Source organism: Dendropsophus ebraccatus, chromosome 8 (assembly GCF_027789765.1).
Source record: "Dendropsophus ebraccatus isolate aDenEbr1 chromosome 8, aDenEbr1.pat, whole genome shotgun sequence".
In the NCBI taxonomy this organism is placed as follows: domain Eukaryota; kingdom Metazoa; phylum Chordata; class Amphibia; order Anura; family Hylidae; genus Dendropsophus; species Dendropsophus ebraccatus.
The window spans coordinates 73,216,608-73,230,109 of NC_091461.1; the positions used below are offsets into that span (position 1 = coordinate 73,216,608).

Consider the following 13,502-nt stretch of genomic DNA (forward strand, 5'->3'; position numbering starts at 1 on the left):
CCATTAAGAGGTTACCAACGCCTTGTTTAAACTACAATATTAATCACAAGATATGCATGCTAGATTGCTCGAATTAGATTTCTTATCCAGGAATGTATTCTTATTTACACATTCAAATCTTTGAATTTTTTTACCTAATTCTAGTGAAGTTGGTAATTTCTTGTTGTGCTTTCTCCTGGAACAAAATTTTAGGATAAAAGAGTAAAGGACCTATTCCACGGAATGATTATCGGCCATATTCGGCCGATATCGGCCGCTACGGACGATAACCGTCCCAAGGAATAGAGTGCAACGATCAGCCGACATCGTTCATGTCGGCTGATCGTTGCAGTCGCTTGTTTTTCAACATGTTGAAAAAAAAGCGACTGATATAGCAGCGATCTGCTGCCGTCCCTCCGTTGAATATGAGCATCGGCAGCAGACACTGCTATATCCTATGGGCTGCCCAGACGATCAGCGATCATCCGGGCAGCCCCCCCGCAGCTCACCGCCGCCCCTCCCGCACTCACCCACTTGCTGCAGCCACATTGAATAGCGGCGGCAGCGAGCGGGAAACGAGGAGCAACCGAGCGCTTATAGCGCTCGTTTGCTCCTCTATGACGACCCATGGAATAGGGCCTTAAAGCGGATGGACTTACAATGTTACAATGTACAGACAAGCTTGCTAAAGGACATGGAAACTATACAAGAAAATAAAAAAGTTAATCCTACTCATGAGTGGTAAGTATCCAACCTGAATAATATTGGAAAGTAAGGCATTGTGCTGTCTTCTGGCTTCACTCATCATTTTAAGCATTTGCTAATATACTTTTCAGAGGAAATATGAGAAGTATTGCAGGAAATCCTGTTCCCTTCCCAAAGTGACCAATACTTTCAATTTTATGTAGAAAGGAAACAATTAATTGAGCTAGAAAGGAAGGCAGCTGTATTTCCTGCTGCTCCACATACAATAGAGAGTGCCCTTTAGTTCACCACTGTGTCATGTTAACAGATGTGTGGCAAGCTCTGGCCCCACAATAGCTTCAGAGGCAGCAATTGAACGGTGAGCATACAGCTGGCACTTACGATGGGCAATGCAAAAACACGGGCGATGGGGGGAATGTGTTTTCATACTACAGTCTATACAAGTGGGTAAATCACCAATTTGCTGCTTGTGTTGAACCAGCCTATGGGGGTGGGAGATGACTGGGATGCTCCCTCACAATGCCCTGATTCCTGTACAGTCTTGTAAATGAAGTTGGCACCGCTGGTGATTTTAGTAACTGAAGTCTGCTTGTCCACTTAATTCTGATACAGTGGAGCAACTAGAGTTATTAAAGTGAATCTGTCAGCTGCAATTCAGAGTGTAAACTGCTGGCACTGTTAGATGGCTGTTAGATCATGGAGATAGCAGGTACCTTTCATATATCCAGCTGTGCTTCCAGAATGAAGAGAAATGCTTTTATTCTCTAGTGCAGAGTCAGAGGCATTTTCAAGCAGTATGACGTGCTGCAATCTGGAATGCCTCCATGCTCCCCTCCTACACCTACTTTAGGCCCTCTTCAGAAATCGGCTAATTCTGTCTGTAGCTGCAGGTCTGTGGTTATAGGCAGAAAGAGGAGCGGGATCTGTACTTTACCTACCTTGAATGTAGTTTTAAGCAGCTCTTGTCATTTACCGATCAGGACCCATGCAGTATGATTGTGTGACCACGGCCCGTTGAAGCATCGAGTGCAAGAAAAAGGCTGTTACTGCTTCCTTTTTAGTGTCTGTTCGCATTTGTCTGCATGTACTATGAAGGCTGCTACTTTGTTGGATTTATAAAGACTTTTCCCGTTAGCACCAGAGGCGGCACCTGTAGACTTGTTCCTGAAAAAGAACAAGCCCTTGTGTGGTCCTGTAGATGGAGAAATAAAAGCAGTATAGCTCTTAGAAGGCGAGAAGAAAAAAATGAAAATGCAAAAATGAAAATTGGCCTGGTCATTTGGGTTATTTTGGGACGGGTTAAGAGAGTAATCAATATTTACTTGAATTTATGAGGATTAAGGCTATGTTCACACTACGTAAAAGTATGGCCGTTGTTGCCATTGGCAACAACGGTTGTACTTTATGCAGTGTGGAACATTGCCTACATTTCTATGGGATCCCAGCTGGAGCATATACACATCGTATACACTCCGTCTGGGATCCCGTGCGGCGCCGCATATAACTGACACGTCAGTTTTCTGCGGCCGCAATTCAATGAATTGTCAGTTCACACAATGAAGCGAGCGGCTCCGGCCGCTTGCTTCAAAGTGAGTGTGCTGTGGGAGGTTCCGGCCCGCATCAGAACACTGTGCAGGAAAGATCATCCAGCCGGTACTTAAATACGTCTCATACGTAGTGTGAACATAGCCTTACAGTGCGCTCCAATTAACCACAGAAAACATGTCATTCTAATTAATTACACAAATGGCAAAGTCTTGGCTCAGACTTGTTACCAGAGGGTCCAATAGCTGAGCTGCCACAATCTGTCCCTTATACAGTACATGATGCTACAGAACTGTCACTGAGATAGAGTGATGATGCCCTCATCTTAACAGAACACCATCCTAAGCAACGGCTACAGATAAGTTTCTGTTTGGGTCCTTTAACACAGGAACATTAAAGGCCCTTTCACACGGGTCACTTATCAGTAAGGAGCGTTGCTAGAAATGTGTAAAAGCGTCAGCTTGGAAAAGGCCTGTCGGTGCTTGTCGGCTGAGCCCATCTTGTAAGCAGCCCTAAAAATCATCATTTCCAAGCCGGACATCTCCCAGTGTAAGCAGGAGATATGTGGCCGATAGCAATCTATTAAAATGGATGCACAAACAATATAGGGATTGTTCTTGCTGTCTGGCCACTCAATCGTGTAGTGTAAAGGCACTGCAGGCGATCTCGCTGATCTGCGCTCGTTTATGGCTGCAGGCTTACAAAGATCTATCAATGGAAAAGGGCCTTTAGGGTAGTGTCATATCTGCTGTGTTTGGGGAAAAAGCTGCAGCTTTTGTAGCAGTTTTCTAAGCCAAAGCCAGTTATGGATTCAAAAAGAATAATTAGGTCGGACAAAGCCCACTGGCACCAACAACATAAAGTGTATAGGAGACTACTAACTCCTCACCGATATCAGTGGTTAGAAGGGTCAGGCATGACCTCAAGACAGTTGTGGTGCTGTTTTTGCAAAGTTTTGTTTTAATCAGGGCTGTGGAGTTAGGGCCCTATTACACAGGACAATTATCGTACGAAAAATCTTTATATAGTTCGAATTTAAACGATATTCGTTCTGTGCAAGGCAATGATTGAACAATTGTTTAAGTGTTGTTGATCGTTGATTTAGATCTGAATTAGTGATGAGCGAGTCCTAAAATGCTCGGATGCTCGTTACTTGAGACAAATATTTCCCGATACTCAGGTGCTTGTTGTCAATGGGAAACTCGAGCATTTATGCAGGGGACCAAAGCTCGGCCCAGGAAAGGTTGTGTGAAAACCTGTCAACCTCAGAAAATGGAACACCACGGAAATGGACAGGAAACAGCAGGGGCAGCATGCATGGATGCCTCTGAGGCTGCCTAATCGCACCATTACGCCAAATTATGGGCAACAGTATGGCAGTGAGAACACCGGGAACCATTAAAACAGAGGAAGCATATGAACCACCCAAAAATTTGGCCTGACACAGCATGGCGGTATATGCCACCTGTTACACAGAACAATGAGCAGTGAGGTGAATGCAGCTGTACTACTAATCACAGCAATACAATGTACAACAGCAGCAGCACAAGCCACAAAAAATAATAGTACTGAGGACTTCTTTGGGGTCTGTATGCACCACCTGCTGTCCCTTTTCTGATGCGAGCACCGCCGGCCTAGATTCTCATATGCCAGGGTCATCTGATCTGGCCAGCCAATTGCTGCTATCGACATGTAGGGTTCCCACATGATGCTACGAGCTCCCAAAGACTCTCCTGCATGATGATTGGCTGAGAAAAAGCCGCCAAACATGCAGGAAGAGGAAGACGCCATCGTCTTGAGTATCGCAAGATACTCATCCGAGTAACGAGTACCATAGAGTACCTAATATTCGAACGAGTACCAAGCTTGGACGAGCATGTTCGCTCATCACTAATGTGAACCTAAAATCATCGTTAGTCGTTTGCTAATCGTTCGCCGTAAATCCACATTCATTTGTTCAAGTTCCGCATTTGTTCACTAATTGTTCATTCTAATTGCACATTGTTCTTTGTTTTGTTAGGATCAGATGGAGTAAACGATAATAATAGTAACAATCGCAGTAACGAACATAGTAACAATCGTAACCAACAACTATCGTTCTGTGTAATACAGTAAACGATTTCAGGTTAACTATAAACAATCTCGTTTCTATTCGTTTATTGTTAGTCGTTAAAAATTGCTACGTAAATTAGGACCCTTAGGGTGGTATTACACGGGCCGATTTTATAGCGATTAACGATCTAAAATGACCGTTATGACGAATGATCTTAATTGTTCACCCGATTACACAGGGCGATGAATGTTTCTTGTGGTCATTCTTGCACTTGTCCTTTACTGCCTGATAGACTAGGGATCGAGCAAACGACCTGTTATTACATCGAACGATTTTGTGAGCGATTAATGATAAAAATAGGTCTAGATTCTACCAAATGATCAACTATTTCTCGTTGGTCGTTTTATCGTTGCCTGCTATAAGGGTTTATTTACAAAGATTATCTGACAGATTATCTGCCAAAGATTTGAAGCCAAAGCCAGTAATGGATTTGAAATGAGGAGAAATCTCAGGCTTTCCTTTATGACCTGTTCCCTGTTTATAGTCTGTTTCTGGCGTTGGCTTATAATTTTGTGTAAATGGACCCTTACATGTAATGATTATCATTCAAATCCAAACGATCTAGCGATTTTGTTTTAATGATAATCACCCCGTGTAATAAGGCCCTTAGTAAGCTGCAGCTTTGACTCCTGAATTTTATCAGGGACCGAGTCTGACTCTCGACTCTCAAATCTTACATAAATGACCAGTCAGACTGGTGTAAAGTAGATCTGGCTCTGCAGCTTCTGTGTAATGTCCTACATAATCCTGGGGTGACTTCTGAGGGAATAAGGTAAAGATATAAAGCAGATTGTCCTTTGTGTGGATGCAGCCAGTCTCCAGCCTCCATGTCCTGAAGAACTTTTAACGAGACTAGATGAAGCAGGTGTTTTTTTTCTGCTGACAATCTTCTATGTTTCTAACTAAATATTCATCATACACAAAGCAAAACTGCTAACAATGCCAGATCCCTGTAATATAGAGGTCAGACATAAGCCCAGATTTATCAGCTCCTCTGTCAGCGTCCACAGAAACCACCCACTCAGCCAGTCAGTGACTGCAGCTGTGTCCCGCCTCCTTCACTGATTGGCTGACTGGGTATTTCTGAGTCGTGCCATGACATCATAGGATCAGGAGCCTGGCAGGAGACCATGAGCAGTGACGCTGCTGCGGGGGCACAGGGATGGGTAAATATGACTTATGATTCTACCTCCCCCTGATTTTCACTGTTGCACAGAGTACCCCTTTAATTTCTGCTTCCCTTACATAAACACACAGCCTGCTGCAGCCATGGCACACACAAACACACAAACAGCACATTGAGGACAGAGGTTACTGCTACACTAATTATGGCTTCTCCTCCTTCTCTATTTTACACAGGATATCTTCATATTACACTGCTGCTCATATACAGTCATCCAGCATCCAGGAAGAGACCAGCACAGATCCCCCCCTCCCCATGTAATAGCCAAATCCCCCCCCCCAATATTGTCCTATGTAGTAGCCAACTCCCATGTGCCCAAATAGTAGCCAGCGCCCAAGTGTCCCATATAGAAGCTAGCCCTCCCCCATAGTCTCATGCAGTAGCCAGCCCTCCCCCATGGTCTCTTTTATAGTAGCCACGCTCCCCCATGGTCTCTTTTATAGTAGCCAGTCCTCCCCTGTAGTCTCATATAGAAGCCAGCCCTCCCCATAGTCTCTTTTATAGTAGCAAGTCCTCCTCAGTAGTCTAACATAGTAGCCAGCCCTCCCTAGTAGTCTCTTTTATAGTAGCCAGCCCTCCCCAGTGGTCTCATAGTAGCCAGCCCTCCCCTGTAGTCTGATATAGTAGCTAGTCCTCCCCATAGTCTCTTATATAGTAGCCAGTCCTCCCCATAGTCTCTTATATAGTAGCCAGTCCTCCCCAACAGACTATGGGGTAGGGTTGGCTACTATATGAGACTATTGGGGAGGGCTGGCTCCTATAAAAGAGACTAGGGGGAGGAATGGCTACTATATAAGAGACTATTGGGGAGGGCTGGTTACTATATGAGACTCTTATATAGTAGCCAGCCCTTCCTAATAGACTCCTACATAGCCAGCCCCTAGAACAGTTGTTAAAGGGAACCTGTCACCTGTGGACGCCCTACCCCCCCCCCCCAACCCACCCTACCCCTGGATACAGTTCCCCATACTTACCCCATCCTAAAAGTCCCGCTCCTGATGCCAGTCCCACCGCGGAGATATGGCTGCCCACTCTTCTCATGTAAGTATGGTTGCTGTATCCAGGGGTAGGGTGGGTTCGGGGGGCTGTCCAGCGGTAACAGGTTGTCCCATTAGCTTGGACTCTTTTCTATGACAACAGAGGCCGCGGGAGCACCCAGCGTAGGACATGTGTGATGACGTCACTGCGCTGCAGGCGTCGGGACACTGCTCACATACTCCTAGGCCACAGAGTAAAAACTGCCTGTAGCCTACAAGATTATAATATGGGCGGTCCGAGCGGCTGTCCAGACTACCCATATTATAATCTAATGGAGGGCCAGATGTAATTCAAACCCCTAATTGCCTGGCGGGCCAAAAATAATGACACCACATGCCAGATTTGGCCCGTGGGCCAGAGTTTGACATGACTGGGTTAGAACATAAAATTTATGTTTCTCCATGGCATCACAATCTGCTTTGTGGTTACATCTCTCATGGGCAGAAGACTGAGCAGATTGCCTTGAAAGTGTCCCTACCTTAACACTGGTTCTAAGCTGTCATATGCATCTTTCAGAACTGGATATCAGATGGAAAAGTGGTTTTTGTAATGTAAGTACATAACATGGTAAAATATGTCTGAGAGGCATCTAAAGAAATTCTAAAGGTTCTAGTCTGCACCAATGAGAGCTGATGGAACTCTCTGTAAGGGTGGGTTCACACTACGGAATTCTCGCGGATAAACTCTGCGGAATTCTGTCGGCTGTCCGCGCGCCTTTCTGCCGGCTCTATAGACACCATTCTATGGGCCGGCGTATTCCGCTATCCGCTGAAAGAAGTGACATGTCACTTCTTTCGGCGGATAGCGGAATACGCTGGCCCATAGAATGGTGTCTATGGAGCCGGCGGAAAGGCGCGCGGCCATGCGCACGGACAGCCGACGGAATTCCACGGAGTTTAGAATTTCGTAGTGTGAACCCACCCTATCCCCTGACAATTTATACTTATCCTGCAGTTTATAGCTATCCCCATACATCTAACAATACAGAAACACGTTAGTGAATGGCCTGCTGACAGTCCTGGTGACTCCTTACTTTCAGTTCTGCTACTGATCACAGTTCTTTATGTATTGGTGAATATACAGGTACTTTTCTTTCACATAAGCCAAGCTAAAACTTAGACCATACACCAATATCCAGAATTTGCCATAAGCAGGGCCTGTGTGTGTAGCATACAGGAGGTGGTTTCCCTAAGGTGGGCAGAGAATAGACCCTGTATTATATTGACACAGATTTATTAATATACAGTGGTGCCTTGGATTATGAGCCTTATTTGTTCCCAAGACCGTGCTTGTAATCCAAATCACTTTTAAAGCAAAGCAAGTTTTCCCATAAGAAATCACTGATATGCAGATAACTGGTTCCACACCCCAAAAGTAATAGTTTTTTTTATTCTGAATAACATGTAGAACACTAGCCCCGCTAGTGTCCTCACTCATGGGTGACCATCTAATAGACCATGTGAAGGTTTGATGTAATGTTAATTGTGATGATTTATGACAAGAAATGTAAAGGGGTTGTTCAGTGAAAATGTTTTTCTTTTAACCTATTAAGGACGAAGACAATTTTCGTTTTTGCGTTTTCATTTTTTCCTCCTTGTGTTTAAAAGGCCATAGCAGTTGCATTTTTCCACCTAGAAACCCACATGAGCCTTTATTTTTTGCGTCACTAATTGTACTTTGCAATAACAGGCTGATTTTGTGCATAAAGTACACTGCGAAACCAGAAAAAAATTAAATGTGTGGTGAAATTGAACAAAAAAAAACGCATTTCTTTTATTTGGGGGGTATTTGTTATTACGCCATTCGCCCTGGGGTAAAACTGACTTGTTGTGCATGTTCCTCAAATCATTACGATTACAACGATATATAACATGTATAACTTTTCTTGTATCTGATGGCCTGTAAAAAATTCAAACCATTGTTAACAAATATATGTTCCTTAAAATCGCTCTATTCCCAGGCTTATAGCGCTTTTATCCTTTGGTCTATGGGGCTGTGTGAGGTGTCATTTTTTGCACCATGATGTGTTCTTTCTATCGGTACCTTGATTGCGCATATGCGAGTTTTTGATCGCTTTTTATTACATTTTTTCTGGATTTGATGCGACCAAAAATGGGCAATTTTGCACTTTAGGATTTTTTTGCGCTTACGCCGTTTACTGTGCGAGATCAGGAATGTGATTATTTAACCTCTTAAGGACATAGGACGTACCGGTACGTCCTATGTCCTCATTAGCACTTCAAAGCGGGGCCGCGCGGCGGCCCCGCTTTGAAGTGCCGCGATCCCGGGTGCCGCGAGTAGCCCGGGACCGCTGCTATTAGCGGGCACGGTCCGATCGCCGTGCCCGCTAATTAGCTAATCGGAGGCAGCTGTCAAAGTTGACAGCTGCCTCCGATTACCGGAGGCAACGTTTCCCTGGTGTCTAGTGGGGGAGATCGCTCCTCCGGGACCTTGTCCCGGAGGAGCGATCTCCGTTACTGATGCCGGCCGGGGACGCGTCCAAGATGGCGCCGTCCTCGGCTCGGCACTCGTTTGTTTCCGGCTGCAGCAGCCGAAAGCAAACGAGTGCCGATCTCATGGATCTCTGCAGCATATCTATGCTGCAGAGATCTCTATGAGAGATCCAAGTGTATATACTAGAAGTCCCCCAGGGGGGCTTCTAGTATATGTGTAAAAAAAAAAAAAAAAGTGTTGTTAATAGTAAAAATCCCCCTCCCCTAATAAAAGTCTGAATCACCCCCCTTTTCCCAGGTTTTAAATAAAAGTAAACAAATAAATAAATAAATAAACATGTTTGCTATCGCCGCGTGCGTAATCGCCCGAACTATTAATTAATCACATTCCTGATCTCGTACGGTAAACGGCGTCAGCGCAAAAAAAATCCCAAAGTGCAAAATTGCGCATTTTTGGTCGCATCAAATCCAGAAAAAATGTAATAAAAAGCGATCAAAAAGTCGTATATGCGCAATCAAGGTACCGATAGAAAGATCACATCATGGCGCAAAAAATGACACCTCGCACAGCCCCATAGACCAAAGGATAAAAGCGCTATAAGCCTGGGAATGGAGCGATTTTAAGGAATGTATATTGGTTAACAACGGTTTGAATTTTTTACAGGCCATCAGATACAATATAAGTTATACATGTTACATATCGTTTTAATCGTAACGACTTGAGGAACATGCATAACAAGTCAGTTTTACCCCAGGGCGAATGGCGTAAAAACACATTTCCCCCAAATAAAAGAAATGCGTTTTTTTTTTCAATTTCACCACACTTTGAATTTTTTTCTGGTTTCGCAGTGTACTTTATGCAAAAATTCAGCCTGTAATTGCAAAGTACAATTAGTGACGCAAGAAATAAGGGGTCATGTGGGTTTCTAGGTGGAAAAATGCAAGTGCTATGACTTTTTAAACACAAGGAGGAAAAACCGAAAACGTAAAAACGAAAATGGGCCATGTCCTTAAAGGGTTAATAGTTCGGGCGATTACGCTCGCGGCAATACCAAACATGTTTATTTATTTTTATTAAAAACATTTCTAGTATATATTGATCTAGTTATACAGCAAAGATCAATGAGATCGGCAGCTGCAGCCGAAAACAAACGAGTGCCGAACCGGGATCAGCGCCATCTTGGCGGAGACCCCAGCCGGCTGAAGATACAGAGATCGCTCCTCCGGGACAACGTCCCAGGGGGCGATCTCCGCCACTAGACACAAGGGAAGTGCTGCAGAAGGTAATCGGATGCAGCTTTCAACTTTGGTGACAGCTGCATCTGATTACCTGATTAGCGGGCACGGCGATCGGACGTGGCCGGTAATAGCCACGGTCCCGGGCTACATGCGGAATCCGGGATCGCGGCGGTTCAGAGCGGGGTCGCCCCGCGGCCCTGCTCTGAACACCTCTTGCGGACGCTTGACGTACGGGTACGTCAAGCGTCCTTAAGAGGTTAAATCAACTGGTGTCAGAAAGTTATACAGATTTGTAATTTACTTCTATTTAAAAATCTCAAGTCTTCCCAGACTTATCAGCTGCTGTATGTCATGCAGGAAGTGTTGTTTATTTACATTCAGACACTGCTCTCTGCTGACATCTCTGGCCCAGTCAGGAACTGTCCAGAGCAGTAAAAGGTTTTCTGTTTCTATGTTTTTATTAAATTTTTCAAAAGCATTGTAGACAAAGCAAATTTTTGCAAACAAAGTATACAATTAAACCGTCATGTTGTATATTTAAACATAAGGAGAAATCAAAGAAAATAAACATAAGAAAAAGAAAAGATCTTTAAGAAAAACATTAATTCAAGCAGTATTCCCGCAAGTCATTCACAAAAATGTGATAAATTTGCATGTATTATGTTCATACATGTTTTTTTTTAATATGTTCATAAACAGCTTAGTAAAATATTTGGATAAGAATTAAGGTGAGAAAAGTGGACTGATCGTCCACGGTGACCACATCTCTCTGAATTTTAGAATAGTGTTGTTGCCATAGGCTATAGCCTCCTCGTATTTATACGTTTTATTTCCTGAACCAATTCTGATTTAGTTGGTATATCATTTTGCCACATTTACCATTAGACGTACTCCATGTTGCTATCCCTAAAATCGATTTATCCAATTGGATTGCAAGGGGTTTGTCGGAGGTGAACCAGTTGTTCCAGGAGGGCATTCTCCACACATATCTAGAACTACAGAAAATTTATGATCTGCCCAAAGAAGACCTATATAAATTCCTAAAAATAAGAAACTATTTAATGACAAGGAAACATACTTCCTTAAAATATAGTTCGGAAATCATCCGATTATTTAATATGCAACCCAAAGGCATTAAGTATATTTATAACTTGTTAGGCAACCATATGGAGTTTGAACCCATAGGCCAGGCATGTCCAAAGTCCGTCCGGAGGGCCATTTGCGGCCCGCGTTCCAAACTTTTACGGCCCCCCAGGTATCCAGCTTGCTATTATCTGCCTGTGTTATAAAGCATATAGCATGTAGCATGTAAAATGGTCGGCCCTCGCACATGTTCACTTCATCAAATTTGGCACTCTTCGAAAAAAGTTTGGACATGCCTGCCATAGGCCCTTTTGAAAAGTGGGCATCAGACCTAAATATATCACCCTCGGAGGACGATTGGAAGCAAGCCTTCCGTTGGTCATATAAAGCTGTTCATTGTATGGCACATATCGAGAACTGTATTAAAACCAGGTTACAATGGTATTATACCCCCTTAAGGCTCCACAAAATGTTCCCCTCAACTTCACAAAAATGCAGTAAAAGGTTTTCTATGGGGATTTGCTGCTGCTCTGGACAGTTCCTGACTCAGTCAGAGATGTCAGCAGAGAGCACTGTGTCTGAATGTAAATAAAACGCCACTTCCTGCAGGACATACAGCAGCTGATAAGTATGGGAAGACTGGAGATTTTTAAATAGAAGTAAATTACAAATCTAAAAGAACATTTATTTAGCTGGACAACCCCTTTAATGCAATTTAAGAAGTATCTGAAAAGGCATCTAGGTGTCAGTAATTTTGTTTCTCTGCCCCTTGTCACCATCAGGGGCCTCTCCATCAGCATCTCAGGCAGCAGTAATAGAGAAGCCGCAGGAGAACTACAAGTACCATCATCACCACACCCCTATCTAACCTCTGTGGCAGGATTTACCTCAGGAAGAGAGTTATTAGCACTCAGTCTGTGATTCATCAATAACCTTTACCCTGTGGGGGTCTAGCAGACCCTCTCGTCTACAGACTATGGACCGCAGCTGCCCACAGGCACACATGAAGCTCGGGCACAGTCCGGTAAACATGGTGCACTGCCGTAAAGTACAAGTCACACGACAGGGTCATCGTACTAGTCACGTAAATATATTGAAAACGAGCCCCATTATTTATAAACAACAGCAGGTGCTCCCCTATCGGCAGCGATGGAACTGTCCGATTACAGACATTGCAGCTAACAATCTGTGCGTATCGCGCGCTCCCGCTCCGCCCGGTCACCAGCTGAGAAGGGGTTAACAGCTCCCTCTGTTATTAAACGTATAGCCTGGGAGAGCGCTGATGACGTCATGGCCGGCGCTTCTCCGCCTCTCTCGCGGGTGTAGTGCGTGGCGGGGGCGTGCACGGAGCGGCGGGGGCGCGCATTGGAAGGTGTGAGTTGTGAGCGGAGACAGACGGCGGCTACAAACGACGACCGAGAAAGTGTGTGTCCCGCCGGGGAGGATTTATCGCTGCTGCCGGGAGTAGTAGGCATGGAGGGCGGAAGGCTCGGGTGAGTTGGCTGCGCTTATACTGGCGGCTGCGGACACCGTGTAGAAGTTGTGTGGCGGCTCCAGATTGTGCGGGGAGGAGGGGGAGGGGACTGAGATTTTCCTTCACTTCTCCGCTCTCCTCTTCCTCAGGTTACCTTTGTGTGTGAGGCCTGCGTACACATCACATACACACTATATACCGTATACATACAATGTGGGCTGTGGAGGGGCCATAGACTCCGGGCCACCATGTAACTTGTACGCAGGTCCCAGGACCAGACACATACTAGACCTGGCCTCCAATAGGATGATGGAAGTGTGAGCGGTCCCTTTAAGAGTGCAGTGTTGTCTGCCCCTTCAAGGGTTAATCCTATGTGGCTGTGTCGCACAGTGGGAGATGTGATTGTCCACACAGGCTTGTGGCCCCTCAGGGCCCGTCCCATGTAATGAGTGAATGTTGGTGAATAATTAACACTTTGCTTATCAGTAGCTGAGGGGGAGGAATAAACAGATTGTGTGACATCATATTGATGTGTGTGCCGACACCATTACCGTGTGTTTTATTTACCGCCAAGTAGCCATAGAGATTGTATGGGCATGGTTTTTGTCAATGCGAGAGTTACAGAGATGCATAGGATGCTATTATTGGGGTTCTGGTGCTGAGGCCCCCCCCCTCTGTCATTATAAGTCA

The 13,502-nt window shown here is 44.7% G+C and overlaps 1 protein-coding gene and 1 long non-coding RNA gene across 4 annotated transcripts in view; one reads left to right on the top strand and one right to left on the bottom strand.

The window, feature by feature from the left end:
* Window positions 1-12,315, bottom strand: part of LOC138799457 (uncharacterized) — a 26,798-nt gene extending 14,483 nt beyond the window's left edge. Inside the window, exons 1-2 of the long non-coding RNA XR_011364266.1 lie at window positions 12,226-12,315; window positions 1,623-1,876 (exon numbers count right to left, since the gene is read on the bottom strand). This is a non-coding gene — a long non-coding RNA (uncharacterized lncRNA). The remainder of the gene's footprint in view (window positions 1-1,622; window positions 1,877-12,225) is intronic.
* A 353-nt stretch (window positions 12,316-12,668) lies between these two features.
* Window positions 12,669-13,502, top strand: part of BMPR1A (bone morphogenetic protein receptor type 1A) — a 70,349-nt gene continuing 69,515 nt past the window's right edge. For all 3 annotated transcript variants that reach the window (XM_069980657.1, XM_069980659.1, XM_069980658.1), the window contains exon 1: window positions 12,669-12,831. The gene's annotated coding sequence lies outside the window, so the exon portion shown is untranslated. The remainder of the gene's footprint in view (window positions 12,832-13,502) is intronic.